Source organism: Macaca thibetana, chromosome 12 (assembly GCF_024542745.1).
Source record: "Macaca thibetana thibetana isolate TM-01 chromosome 12, ASM2454274v1, whole genome shotgun sequence".
Lineage (NCBI taxonomy): Eukaryota > Metazoa > Chordata > Mammalia > Primates > Cercopithecidae > Macaca > Macaca thibetana.
In genome coordinates, this window is record NC_065589.1 from 108,112,191 (window position 1) to 108,125,527 (window position 13,337).

The 13,337-nt window shown below is 42.4% G+C and overlaps 1 protein-coding gene across 11 annotated transcripts in view; it reads left to right on the forward strand.

Moving 5' to 3' along the window:
- Positions 1-13,337, forward strand: part of ZRANB3 (zinc finger RANBP2-type containing 3) — a 304,975-nt gene that overhangs the window by 256,322 nt on the left and 35,316 nt on the right. The gene's annotated exons all lie outside the window — the stretch shown is intronic.

The following is a 13,337-nucleotide window of genomic DNA, read 5'->3' on the forward strand; positions in this document are numbered from 1 at the left end:
CTCCCAGGTTCAAGTAATCTCATGCCTCAACCTCCCAAGTAGCTGGTACTACAGGTACATGCCACCATGCTCAGCTAATTTTTGTATTGTTTGTAAAGATAGGGTTTCACAATTTTGGCCAGGCTAGTCTCAAATTACTGACCTCAGGTGATCCACCCATCTCTGCCTCCCATAGTGCTGAGATTATAGCTATGAGCCACCACACTGGGCCCTTCACCCACTTTTTAATGGAAGTTTTTGTTTTTCTCTTGTAAATTTGTTTAAGTTTCGTATAGATGCTGGATATTAGACCTTTGTCAGGTGCATAATTTTCAAATACTTTATTCCTTTCTGTAAGTTGTCTGTTTACTCTGTTGATAGTTTATGTTGCTGTGCAGAGGCTCTTAAGTTTAATTAGATCCCACTTGTCAACTTTTGCTTTTGTTAAGATTGCTTTTGGTGTTGTCATGAGAACTTTGCCCATTCCTTTGTCCAGAATGGTATTGCCTATGTTGTCTCCCAGGGCTTTTATACTTTTGGGCCTGGAGGCTCTGTACAGGGAGTTGCTGAGCAGCTACTGGCTCAGCATCTACTGGCTGCATAGCTCTGGTGGGGGATGGCTAGAGCCCCAGGCTTGGAAGACCTACCCAATGAGCAGATATGGGAATGGGCACCCATGTAACAGTCTGGCCAGTTTTCCGTAGGGCTACTGAAGTATGCTGAGGGCCCCTCCAGTCCCTAGTCACCTCGGATTTTCCAGTACCTAGAGGTATCACCAGCGAAGTCCGCGAAACGCAAAGATGGCAGCCTATCCCGCCCTCTGGAGCTTCCTCCCAGGAAGGTACAGGCCTGTTACTGGTCCAGAGGCTCCTGAATGAGGTAGCTGGTGACCCGGTTGGGAGGTTCTGTCCAGTGAGGAGGAATGGGTTTGGGGAGTCACTTAAAAAAAGCAGTCTGGCCACGTTTTGGTAGAGCAGCTGTGCTGTGCTGGGGGATCCCTTCTACCCTCCACACTCCATTCCGCTTGGACTGTCCAAAAGCGGGAAGACTGGAACGGCTAAGGTGCAAACAGCAAACATGGCGACCAGCCCCTCCCCTCAGGACCTCCTTCTTAGGGAGATGCAGTGCCGCGTCTGGTAGCTGACTGGAATTTTAGAGGTGTCATGGAAGTGAGTTGCCGTGGAAGTGGGGCCTGCAGGCTGTTGCTGCTCATCCACCTGCATTCAGCCTCTTTCCTAGAGATATGTACAGGAGTCTAACCTCCCACTTCATGGGACACTGCACCTGGCTAAGACCATGTCTCTAAAAAAAAAAATAATAAGTAGTAGTAGCATTTTATTTTTTACTACTTTGGGTTTTTTAAAAAAATCAAAATGTGTTTTATTTTGTGTGTTTTGTTTTCTGTCTACCTGCAGGGAAACACTAGTTGTGCCTAAGAGTGGATATTGTCAGTATTTTATTCAGCTGTATGGGAATAAACATTTTGGAAAATCTGGAAAAAAAAAAAAAACAGTCATTTCTTTCTTAGAATAATTTAAATCTATTTTTTCAGTTAGATGATTAAAACCCTACTTGTGTCACTCTATCTCCTTTGAAAACAGACTCTTGTTGACTTGTTTACAAATGCTCATGAGGGCTGTTTAGTTCCAGTTCCAATCATCAATCCTCTATGGTTCAAGAGACCAGCATGATGTCCCAATCACCCATTTGTAAAACAGGTTTATTAATTTTTTCAGGAACAGGGGCCAAATGACATGAGGCAGTAATGGTTCCTACCAGAGCTGCCCTTTGATCAAAGTCTATTAAACCTGACATCAGTGCTTTTGTTGGTAGCCTGTGCTTCCCTGGAATAGCACCAAGCTTTGAAGTGCTTTATTTTTTATGAGTTTTACTAGATTTTTTTTTCCCCTCTCCTTCAGTTCTAATAACTGACTTTTAATCCTATCATCATGGCCAGGGGATTTGTCTGTAAAGACCAGTAGTTTGCTATGGTGAAAAACAGGGCAAATAGATTAGGACTCTGAACTTTCCAGATAAAAACGTTCATTTTTGCCATCTTAAGCATTTTGCAGTTTGTATTCCCAGTACTTCTCACCAAAAGCAGTATTTTTCTTTTGTTTTTCAAAAACAATATTGAACAAAAGACAGGAACACAATAACTGAGTTTCAGCTGTATAACTGAAGAGAGGAATATGTTCTTCTATCTTCCACTTTCCTTATGACATGGGCATGTTGTTGTAATTATATTTTCCTCATAAGTTTTGTGATAAAAATTACCATAGGCTTAGATCACTCTTCCTCCTCTAAGGAGCAGGGAGTCATGTTATTGATGAATCTAACATTTTTGGAAAATATGCATTTTTTTGGAAAGCATTCTGTTTGCAGTTATTTCTTACTACCTTTTCCCCAAATTCTTTAGTCAGTGAATCTACTAACAGCTGTAGCAGTGTTGCCAGCTCTACTAAAAGAGAACACTTTATGAAAAATTAACAAAAAAGGACAAAGAAAAGTCATTAGAAGCATCTTACAGATATTTATATTTGATATCTGTATCTACAAATTAGTATCTTATTTAAGGTCACCTTTTTCTTTTATAAACCAGACATGTTCCCAATACCTGCTTGAGTCTCCATGAGTTGATGGTGATATGTCTCTGTCTCAAAACATCAAGGATGGCCAGGCGCGGTGGCTCATGCCTATAGTCCCAGCACTTTGGGAGGCTGAGGTGGGTGGTTCACCTGAGGTCAGGAGTTTGAGACCAACCTGGCCAACATGGTGAAACCTCATGTCTACTAAAAATACAAAAAATTAGCCGGGCGTGGTGGCAGGTGCCTGTAATCCCAGCTACTCGGGAGGCTGAGGCAGGAGAATTGCTTGAACCTGACAGGCGGAGGTTGCAGTGAGCTAAGATCGTTCCATTGCACTCCAGCCTGGGCAACAAGAGCAAAACTCCATCTCAAAAAAAAAAAAATCAAGGATAATGTGTTTTGTTTTAAACTGACCTATGTGACCTTTGGGTCCTGCCAGTATAGTAATTTCCTAGCCATTCAAATCCATGTGCTTTTTTCTACTTACCTTATCAACAGTTTCCCTCTTTTTTGATTGTGTGACCCTACTTGTCATTTGCAGTCTTATGAGAAATTATCCAAACTCCAGTTACAGTGACAGACAGATGAACTCAGCTAGCACATTTTGTGCCTGCACAGCACTCTGTGCTGGCCTTCTTCAGTTTATAAAAATTATTATTTCAAAGAGGCCAGAGGGATTCTCATGAATTATGTAAGAGAGTTCATGTATTTGCTTCTCCTTAAAAAGGGTGTCACCATGCATGTGTATATTCACATATAAATTATCAATCCCTCTTTATGTGCAGAAAATTAAGGAAAGAAATGAAGCTATTAGGGCTGGTGCGATGACTCACGCCTGTAAGCCCAGCATTTTGGGAGGCCGAGGCAGGCGGATCACCTGAGGTCAGGAGTTCGAGACCAGCCTGGCCAACATGGTGAAACCCTGTCTCTACTAAAAATGCAAAAAATTAGCGGGGCATGGTGGCGGGCACCTGTAATCCCAGCTACTTGGGAGGCTGAGGCAGAAGAATGGCTTGAACCTGGGAGGCGGAAGTTGCGGTGAGCCGAGATCACACCATTGTACTCCAGCCTGAGCAACAGAGTGAGACTCTGTCTCAAAAAAACAAAAACAAAAACAAAAACAAAAAGAAGAAAACAAAAGAAATAGGGCTATTAAAACCACAAGTGCATCTTCAGATTTTTTTTTTTTTGAGACAGAGTCTGGCTCTGTCGCCCAGGCTGGAGTGCAGTGACGCGATCCTGGCTCACTGCAAGCTCTGCCTCCCGGGTTCACACCATTCTCCTGCCTCAGCCTCCCGAGTAGCTGGGACTACAGGCGCCCGCCACCACGCCCGGCTAATTTTTGGTATTTTTAGTAGAGACAGGGTTTCACCATGTTAGCCAGGATGGTCTCGATCTCCTGACCTCATGATCCTCCCGCCTTGGCCTCCCAAAGTGCTGGGATTACAGGCGCAAGCCACCGTGCCCGGCCCCAGATGTTTTATTCTACTCTCTTAAACCCAGCCTTTGGTGGGTCCTGAATTTTTGAAACTATGGGGACAATAAAGAACTGCTCCCCACAAAACACACACAATGCAGAAAAATGACAATTTCAGGGGCTTCCCAAGCTCACAGAAGACCATCCAGGGTCTTGTGAGAAGCCTATAGACTCCAAATTCAGAACTCATATTCAGGCCTGGCACCTATAATCCAAGCATTTTGGGAGGCTGAGGTAGGTGAATTGCCTGAGCTCAGGAGTTCAAGACCAGCCTGCCCAACATGGTGAAACCCTGTTTCTTTTCGTTTTTTGTTGTTGTTGTTGTTGTTGTTGTTGTTTTTAGACGGAGTTTCAATCTTGTTGCCCAGGCTGGAGTGCAATGATGCGATCTTGGCTCACCGCAACCTCCACCTCCCAGGTTCAAGTGATTCTCCTGCCTCAGCCTCCCGAGTAGCTGGGATTACAGGCATGTGCCACCATGCCCAGCTATATTTGTATTTTTAGTAGAGATGGGTTTTCTCCATGTTGGTCAGGCTGGTCTCAAACTGCCAACCTCAGGTGATCCGCCCACCTCAGCCTCCTGAAGTGCTGGGATTACGGTGTAAGCCACAGCACCCGGCCTCTGTCTCTGCTAAAAATACAAAAAACTAGCCAGGCATGGTGGCACATGCTTGTAGTCCCAGCTGCTCAGGAGACTGAGGCACAAGAATCACTTGAACCAGGGAGGTGGAGGTTGCAGTGAGCCAAGATTGTGCCATTTCACTCCAGCCTGGGCAACAGAGTGAGATTCTGTCTCAAAAAAACAAAGCAAAAAATCATTTTCAGTAAACCAGGAGCCCCTCTTTGTTTTCATCCAGCAGGTATAATTATCTTTAGAATATATCAAAGAGATTTTCTCACTTGTTTTTCTGTTAGTCATAGCTGCTAAATGTCAAAGAGACCTCATCAGTCAACTTCCTGCTGATTGCTCAGAGGCTACGATCAGAAAGCACAACTGATGACATGGATCAGGTTTCTCACTGATTACCTAGTAGGAAATCCTTACTCCTTTTAGGCCTTCCAGCTTATGGCAGCCCTGTGGCCAGGACCCTAACTTGTAAGGTTTACTTCCTGTGACAGCATTCATCATTGTTCAGTTTAGCCATCATAACATTAGCCATAGCTAATCTTGTCCTCTCCTTTTGCTAACATTGTATTCTTAAGAGTATCTTTTGGTTCACAATATTATTAAAATGATTTCCTTTCTACCTTTTCCCTTGTTTTCTGGATTTTATGTACTAAAGCCTTAATTTTATTACTCAAGTGTAATGTTCTATTTTAGAACATCACCTATACTGATTACTCCCATGCACTGTTCATAAACTACCATAATGGCAGAAGTATGCATCAATTTCTCATACTCTCAGTCACTACTAACCTTACCTCTCAACCTGCCTTCAGCACATAATGAGAATTCTCAAATGCTATTTTCCCAAAATAAGTCATTGCTTAAATAGTAAAATAAGTTATTTTTAAAATAGCTTAATTAAATAGCTTAGTTAAGAAGATCAACTGTAAAGCTGGTATATGAAGGCCCTGAGAATTCTTTTTTTGGGGCGGAGGTTTCTTTAGTTGTTTTGTTTGTTTGTTTATTTTTGAGATGGAGTATGCTCTGTCATCTAGGCTGGAGGGCAGTGGCGCAATCTCAGCTCATTGTAACCTCCACTTCCTGGAGTCAAGTGATTCTCGTGCCTCAGCCTCCCAAGTAGCTGGGATTACAAGCACCCACCACCATGCATGACTAATTTTTTTGTATTTTTAGTAGAGACCGGGTTTCACTGTGTTGGCCAGGCTGGTTTCGAACTCCTGACCTCAAGTGATCTGGCCACCTTGGCCTCTCAATGTGCTGAGATTACAGGCGTGAGCCCTCACACCTGGCTAATTTTTGTGTTTTTAGTAGAGATGGGGTTTTGACATGTTATCCAGGCTGGTTTGATCTGTTTGACCAGATCAAGTGATCTGCCTGCCTTGGCCTCCCAAAGTGCTGGGATTACAGGCATGAGCCACCACACTCAGCCTTCTTTGTTCTGTTTTGTTGTTGGGAAGGTTTCTTTTGTTTTAACAAATGTTGCAATTGTTTTTTTGTTTTTTGGGTTTTTTTGGTGGGAAAATGGAGATATAAGTCATTAAAGAAACAGATTCTTTAAAATATAGATGGGACAAAAGATTCAAGTATTTTTTAAACATTATTCAGTATAGATGACAGTGGACTATTACACATTTTATATATATAGCTATGCTGACATCAGTTTGTTTTATTTGCTCTTCTTAAGAAAAAAAAATTTAAGGCCAGGCATGGTGGCTCATGCTTTTAATTCCAGCACTTTGGGAGGCTAAGGCAGAAGGATCGCTTGAGCCCAGGAGTTCAAGACCAGCCCAGGCAACATAGGGAGACCCTTGTCTAAACAACAACAACAACAAAAGTTAACCAGGCATGGCAACATGCACCTATAGTCCCAGCTACTCAGGAGACTGAGGCAAGAGGATCTCTTGAGCCCAGAAGGCTAAGGCTGCAGTGAGCTGTGATCGCACTACGGTACTCCAGCCTTGGTGACAAAGTGAGACCCTGCTTCAGAGAGAAAAAAGAAATTTTTTTAAGTATAGAAAGAGAGGTGGTTGAGGTTATGGTTAAGGCATTAAATTGAAAACAAACAGATTAAGAAAGATTCCTTAATTAATGGTAAGTTTTTGTTTGTTTGTTTGTTTGTTTTTTAGATGGAGTCTCACTCTGTCGCCCAGGCTGGAGTGCAGTGGCGCAATCTCGGCTTGCTGCAACCTCTGCCTGCTGGGTTCCCTGCCTCAGCCTCCCAAGTAGCTGGGATTACAGGCACGCGACACCACGCACAGCTAATTTTTGTATTTTTAGTAGAGACGGGGTTTCACCATCTTGGCCAAGCTGATCTTTAAATCCTGACCTCGTGATCCACCCACCTTGGCCTCCCAAAGTGCTGGGATTACAGGCGTGAGCCACCGCCCCTGGTCTCTTTAGCACCTTTCTCTGACCAGCTCCGTGGGTGGTAGCTAACATTGTGTCGTCTGTGGAGTCTGTGGAGAAACTGACTAGACCAAGCAAAAACTTGTGGAGACTGAAGGAGATCATAAAGGAGTCGGTGATGATGCTACAGTGAAGTCTCCCATGTGGAACTCCTGATGGCATTTTAGCATCTTATTAAATATCAGTTGATAACAAAAGGCCACCAGGCATTGAGGATAACCTCTCATGTGAAAAACAGAAACCAAAACAAACATCCAAGCCAAGAATGAGAAACAAAAGCAACAGAGACAATGTAATGAACTGAAGAAAATGTAAAAACAAAACAAAAAACTACCATCAGTAGCCACAGAGAAGTAAAAATATTGTGCTCATGAAACAAGAATAAGAAAAAGGAAAAATCAGAGAATACAACAAGCTCTTAGAGCTTAAAACTTTAATACCAGAAATTAATAATTAAATAAGGAAAGAAAGAAGGATAATGAAGAAATTACCCAGAAGTAGAACAAAGATATAGAAAAAGTGAAGAAAATTAAACAATCTGTTCAGAAACTTTTTTCTTAATAGGAGGTCTAGAAAGATAAGATAGAGGAAGAAAAAAATAATTTAAGAAAACTTCCCAGAACGGAAGGACACAAGTTAATCTGATTGAAAGAAAGTACCTGCTGAGCACTTTGGGAGGCCGAGGTGGGCAGATCATGAGGTCAGGAGATGGAGACCATCCTGGCTAACACGGTAAAACCTGTCTCTACTAAAAATACAAAAAATTAGCCAGGCGTAGTGGCGAGCGACTGTAGTCCCAGCTACTCGGGAGGCTGAGGCAGGAGAATGGCGTGAACCCAGGAGACAGAGCTTGTAGTGAGCTCACGCCACTGCACTCCAGCCTGGGCGACAGAGCAAGATTGTCTCAAAAAAAAAAAAAAGGAAGTACCTACTGAAAGCCAGGTGCAGTGGTACGTCTGTAGGTCCCAGCTACTTAGGATGCTGAGGCAGGAGGATTGCTTGTGCCCTAGGAGTTTGAGCCCCATCTGGGTAACACTGAGACCCCATCTCTTTAAAAAAATAAAAAATTAAAAAAGAAAGTACCTACTGAGCATCTACTATAATGAATGGGAAACCAAAACACACACTAAAGCCATCGCTCTTCTGATTTTTTGCTTTGAGTTTTTTTCTGGATATCTTTTACTCAATCGACCATTAATTTAGTTCCCTTGTTTTCTGTCCTTTTTACCTTTTCTTTGTTGAACTACCTCTATGTGGCATGACATCCACTTTTATGATTTTATCCACCTGCATGTCCATGATTGTTCTCCAATACCTACATCCAATTCTCTCTCTCTTTTTTTTTTTTTTTTTTTTTTTTTTTTTTTGGAGACAGAGTCTCTCTCTGTCACCCAGGCTGGAGTTCAGTGGCACCACTTGGCTCCCTGCAACCTCTGCTTCCCGGGTTCAAGTGATTATCATGCCTCAGCCTCCCAAGAAGCTGGAATTACAGGCGTGCGCACCATGCGCAGCTACTTTTTGTATTTTTTGTAGAGCTGGGGTTTCACCATGTTGGCTAGGCTGGTCTGGAACTCCTGACCTCAAGTGATTCGCCCACCTCACCCTCCCAAAGTGCTGGGATTACAGGCATGAGCCATCGTGCCTGGCCTCAGTTGACTCTCTCATGGACTCCAAACCTGCTTCCTGGAATCCTCTACCCCAGTACCACTAGTTCTCATACATTTCTAAAAGTGAACTTGTTTCCTTATCTCTTGTTTTTTGGTCTTCTAATGAACCTATTTATCTTTCTGTATTTTCTATTGCAGTAACTGAAAATATCATCCCTACCATGTTATAAGTCAAAAATCTAGGAGTCTGAGGATTACTCTAGGCCCCTGCATCTTCCTCATCCCTCATGTTCAATCAGCATGTCCCATCAGATCTTGCTGATAGCCCCATATGTCCTGAGTTCTCAGGAACCCTCCTATTCCCCATTCATCCCTCAAGGAAGGGACAATCAAGGGTCATTAGACATTTGAAGAGAAAATCTATAGCATGAAAAAGGTAAGCAAAAGTAAACTAATACACAGATTGATCCTGAAGATAATTAAAAAAAAACTCTTAAGTAGTAGTTTCAGATTTGAAATTATATTGCCTATAAAAATAAAATGAGAATATGGTTAAAAAAAATAGAGAATAACAAGGAACTTTTAGATGGTAAAAATATAACTGCCAAACTAAAATAATAAGGGTTGAAAGATAAGTAGAGGAAAACTAAGAGTTTACAGGGTAAAAAGACAAAAAGAAGGAAAATATAGTAAAAGATAAGACATAAATGTATAAGTCTAACATTCTACTAATAGGAATGCCAGGAAAAGAGAAAAGAGAAAATTAACAGAAAGGAACTATCAAAGAATAATAAAAATTTTCAAGAGCTAAAGATAGTAGTATTCAAAATAAGGTATCTTCGGTGCTGAGCAGAATTTTTAAAGGCACATGAATATAGATTATATAGAGGTAGATCACTGTGAAATTTTAAAACACCAGAAATAAAAGTTCCTGAAGAGCCCTAAAAGAAAGCAAAAAGGTGCAGCCTACCAAGAAACAACATCTTCAGCATCAACAGATGTTGGAAGAAACAGAACAATGCCTTTAAAGGATTTGAGAGGTCAGGCATGGTGGCTCATGCCTGTAATTACACCACTTTGGGAGGCCAAGACAGGTGGATTACTTGAGCTCAGCAGTTCAAGACCAGCCTGGGCAACATGTTGAAACTCAGCCTCTACAAAAAATACAAAAATTAACCAGGCATGGTGGCATGCTCCTGTAGTCCCAGCTAGTTGGGAGGCTGAGGCAGGAGGATCACTTGAATCCAGGAGGTCAAGACTCCAGTGAGCTGTAATTGCACCACTGCCCTCCAACCTGGGTGACACAGCAAGACCCTGTCTCAGAAAGGAAGGATTCGAGGAGAATCATATGCCCAGCAAAACTACTGAATAAGGATGAGGACAAAATCAACTCATTTCTAGATAGGCAAGGACAGAAAGTTTACCTCTCTTGGAAATACAGTATGGTTTAACTAGAAATAGCTGATAGAATTTGTTCATGTTTGCTGAACATTTGCTAGTATTTTCAAAATTCTGCAAGCTCTCTTTGCAGTTTTATTGTATAGAATAGAATATTTTCTTTAAATGTTTAATTCTTTTTGTTTCTTTGTTACCTTTTTTGTTTTTAAGAGATAGGATCTTGCCATATTGCCTAGACTGGGACTCCTGGACTCAAGCAATCCTCCTTCCTCAGCCTCCTAAGTAGCTAGGACTACAGGCGCACGCCACCACACCTGGCTAATTTTTCTGTTGTTTGTAGAGACAGGATCTTGCTATGTTGTCAAGGGTGGTCTTGAACTCCTTGTATCAAACAATCCTCCTGTCTTGGCTTCCCAATGAACTGGACTACAGGCATGAGCCACTGCACTCAGCCTGTTACCTTTTTTTTAAAACACCAACTTCATCAGTCTATTAATCTCTTTGCTTTCCTCCACCCTTTTTTTTTTTTTTTTTTTTTTTTTTTTTTGACATGGAGTCTCACTCTGTCACCCAGGCTGGAGTGCAGTGGTGCAGTGTTGGCTTATGCAACCTCCACCTCCCAGGTTCAAGCGATTCTTCTGCCTCAGTCTCCCATGTAGCTGGGACTACCAGTGCATGCCACCACGCCCAGCTAATTTTTGTATTATTAGTAGAGACAGGGTTTCATCATGTTGGCCAGGCTGGTCTCGAACTCCTGACCTCGCGATCCGCCTGCCTCAGCTTCCCAAAGTGCTGGGATTACAAGCATGAGCCACTACATCTGACCGACCCTTTCTTTTTTTTTTTTTTTTTTTTTTGAGACGGAGTCTCGCTCTGTCGCCCAGGCTGGAGTGCAGTGGCGCGATCTCGGCTCACTGCAAGCTCCGCCTCCTGGGTTTACGCCATTCTCCTGCCTCGGCCTCCTGAGTAGCTGGGACTATAGGCGCCCGCCACCGCGCCCGGCTAATTTTTTGTATTTTTAGTAGAGACGGGGTTTCACCGTGGTCTCGATCTCCTGACCTTGTGATCCGCCCGCCTCAGCTTCCCAAAGTGCTGGGATTACAAGCATGAGCCACTACATCTGACCGACCCTTTCTTTAATTTCCCTTATGCATTGTTTTAAAAATCATATCTCGTGATTAATGATTTCATTCTTTATATTTATCTGAATTCTGTATATTTCACAACTAATTAGATAACTTTTTATAGTATTTGAGAATGTATAAATTAGCCATGCAAAATAAGAGTTCTACATTATTTGGAGTAGTGGGGTAGGGGAGAGTTTTTTTCCCTATGATAACTTTTTTTTTTTTTTTTTTTTTTTTGAGATGGAGTCTTGCTCTGTCGCGCGGACTGGAGTGCAGTGGCCGGATCTCAGCTCACTACAAGCTCCACCTACCAGGTTTACGCCATTCTACTGCCTCAGCCTCCCGTGTAGCTGGGACTACAGGCGCCCGCCACCTCGCCCAGCTAGTTTTTTTTGTATTTTTTAGTAGAGACGGGGTTTCACCATGTTAGCCAGGATGGTCTCGATCTCCTGACCTCGTGATCCGCCCGTCTTGGCCTCCCAAAGTGCTGGGATTACAGGCTTGAGCCACCGCGCCCGGCCGATAACATGTTTTAATTTTACAAATAAGGGAACAGCCTAAATTTTCCTTCCTTATTTTTTCGCTTCCTTTTTTTTTTTTTTTTTTTTGAATTTTTATACTGTGGTAACATAAAATTTGCCATTTTAACCATTTTTAAGTGTACAGTTAGTGGCATTACATTCACAGTTGTGCACCCACCACCAGTATTTCCAAAAATTTTCCATTACCCCAGAGAGTCTATAATTATTTAGCAATCACTCTCCATTTGCCCTTCCCCTCCAGCCTCTGGTAACCACTAATCTTTCTGTTTTTATGAATTGTATAATTCTTTCTCATACAGTACCACTAAGAAGTACAGATAATATTCACTTTGTAAAATATCATTTACAATATATGGTATTTTGCTATCATTATCTACAGGGTCTGTCTTAGTTATCTATTACTGCATAACAAATTGCTCCAAAACTTAGTGTCTTAAGACAATAGCCATGTATTATTTCTTATAGTTTCTATGGGTGCAGGATTCATCCAGGGTACAACAGGGATGACATGTCTCCTCCATGATGACTGTGGCCTTTCCTGGAAGACACCCACGCTAGGGGCTGATAACTTCTCTAAAGGCTTGTTCACTCATGTGTCTGGCAATTGGTGCTGTCACCTGGGAGCTTTTCTGGGGCTGTCAACTGGAACACTGCAGGCTTTCTCCATGTGGCCTGGGTTTCCTCACACCAATGGTGTCTAGGTCCCAAGGCAAGTGTCCCAAGAGAGAAAGAAAGGGAGTGACAGAGGGCCAGCCAAGTTGAAGCCATATTACTTTCAATGACCTAGCCTCAGAAGTCACATAGCATCGGCTGGGCATGGTGACTCACGCCTATAATCCCAGCACTTTGGGGGCCCAGGGCGGGTGAATCACCTCAGGTCAGGAGTTCAAGACGAGGGCCAACATGATGAAACCCCGTCTCTACTGAAAATACAAAAATTAGCTGGGCGTAGTGGTGAACGCCTGTAATCCCAGCTACTTTTGGGAGGCTGAGGCAGGAGAATTGCTTGAACCTGGGAGGCGGAGGTTTCAGTGAGCCAAGATTGCACCATTGTACTCCAGCCTGGGCGACAAGAGCGAAAAACTCTGCCTCAAAAAAAAAAAAAAAAGAAGTCACACAGCATTATTTTAACTGCATTCTGTTGGGTGAGACAGTTACAAAGGTCTACTCAGGTTCAAGGAAGAAGAACATAGATCCCACCTCTCAATGGAGGCATGTCAGTGTCACATTGTAAGAAGAGCATATGAAATGACATAAGAATTGGTGTGACCATCATTGAAAATATATTCGGCCACAGCGTGTTTCTAACATAGCTCCCAACTGCACCTCTAAAACTAAATCCTTTAATTTACCCTCACTGTAGCTAATAAACCATGGAGACAGGTATCCTACTTTCTGTAATAGGAAACTGAGATTCACACATTGAAAAGATGAAAAACATGCAATGGTATAGCTGTTCTTAAAAAAAATACATTTCTTGAAAACAAGGTTATTATTAAAATGTGTCTACTAAAGAAGCTGTCCTAATTAACAGGTTTTTTTGTTGTTTTTTTTTCCCCCCCAGGGTCTCACTCTCTTGCCTCAG